This window comes from Capricornis sumatraensis, chromosome 11 (assembly GCF_032405125.1).
Source record: "Capricornis sumatraensis isolate serow.1 chromosome 11, serow.2, whole genome shotgun sequence".
In the NCBI taxonomy this organism is placed as follows: domain Eukaryota; kingdom Metazoa; phylum Chordata; class Mammalia; order Artiodactyla; family Bovidae; genus Capricornis; species Capricornis sumatraensis.
The window spans coordinates 79,243,881-79,245,663 of NC_091079.1; positions in this window are offsets into that span (position 1 = coordinate 79,243,881).

Genomic DNA, 1,783 nt, shown 5'->3' on the forward strand with positions numbered 1-1,783 from the left:
CATTGGAGAAGGAAATGGCAACATACTCCAGTATTCTTGCCTGGAGAATCCCAGGGACGGCGGAGCCTGATGGGCTGCCGTCTATGGGGTCGCACAGAGTCGGACACGACTGAAGTGATTTAGCAGCAGCAGCAGCATGACTCAGCAACTTAAGAACAACAAAATTCTTATCTAGAATGTGTACTTTTAACCAGCTTGTTATGCTGCTTTCTAAGAGCTGGGGAAAATTACAATAGTTAACTTAAAATATTCTATCGTGTGGAATAGAGGTCAACCCTTGGTTATGTAGTTCTAGCATGCATGCATGCTGAGTCACTTCAGTTGTGACTCTTTGTGACCCCATAGACTGTAGCCCGCCAGGCTCCTATGTCTGTGGGATTCTCCAGGCCAGAATACTGGAGTAGGTTGCATGCCCTCCTCTGGGGGATTTTCATGACCCAGAAATCTCCTGGGGCTCCTGCCTTACAGGCAAATTCTTTACCCCTGAGCCACCAGGGAAGCTTGTAGTTCTGGAAGATAATGCTAATACAATAGGAAAGAAACTTTGTATTCTATCACAGGTTAATCACTAAAGGGATGTTGTCTATAAGCTTAAATTATACATAATGGCATATCTCTGGGAACCTGCCTCCTAGGTAATAAGCTTTAAGCTGAAAAGCTTTGTTTAGCTCACAAGAAACATCTCGTCCAGGCCCACCTGTGAATGACTTGCAGGGAGGAAGAAATTAACACATTCCCTCCAGAGGCTGATGGAAACTAGGAAGTGCTTGACTTTACACCCTCCCCTTTTAGTATGTGCGTGTGCTAAGTTGCTTTAGTCGTTTCCAACTCTTTGTGACCCTATGGACTATAGCCCACCAGGTTTCTGTGTCCATGGGATTCTCTAGGCAAGAATACCAGAGTGGGTCGCTGTGCCCTCCTGCAGGGGATCTTTTAGACCCAGGGATCAAACCCGAGTCTCTTTATGTCTGTCTTGGGAGGTGGGTTCTTTACCACTAGCCTCAATAAAAGAAGCCTAAGTTCTAACTCAGGCAAGATGGTTGTTGGGGGCATAGGTTTACCGTCTTGCTGGTCTGCCAGCTCTCTGAATCAAGTCACTATTCCTTGCCCCAACAGCTCGGTCTGTCATATGGCAGGCCGTATGAGCTTGGGCTTGGTAACACTGAAGAGACACTTAGGCTAGGTGTTAGGAAGGGGAATCTAACTGTTAGAGACTATGGGATGGGCTGCATTGTTGAGTTGCTCTCTCCAGTCGCTTGTCAAGCAGAGGCTGAATAGCCAGCAGGGATTGGAAATTTTTCAGTTATGGCCCTAGCAGCTGCTGGGACCACTTGTGAGGATCTTCACTTCAAAATTCCCCAAAGTAGCAATGACTACTCCAGTGCTTGACACTTGGAGCAAGGAATCATTTGGTTGCTGACGAGCTCCATTCAGCAGGGTAAGTCACTCCAGTGTGTACAGCTGCGAACTTTATGTTTGGGGTGTTTTTTTTCGCTAGTAAAGCCAATTTGTTTTGCATTTGAGTGGGGTGTCCTGTTGGAGAGAGGAAATAGTTGTTGGATTTCTACCAGACTTGTGAACCGGTTCGTTTATGTCTTTGGATGCTGGCATTTTACGTACGAGATTTGTGTTTTGTGCGTCTTGAATTTCCATCTTTAAAAATGGGGACTGTTTTGGCTATACCTGAAGTCCTCTGGGGCACTTTTTGGATAAGTGATCTGATTTACAGCTGTGGACCCATGGGTAAGAGGATCTCCACGTGGGGTTTAAGCAGGGTTATCTT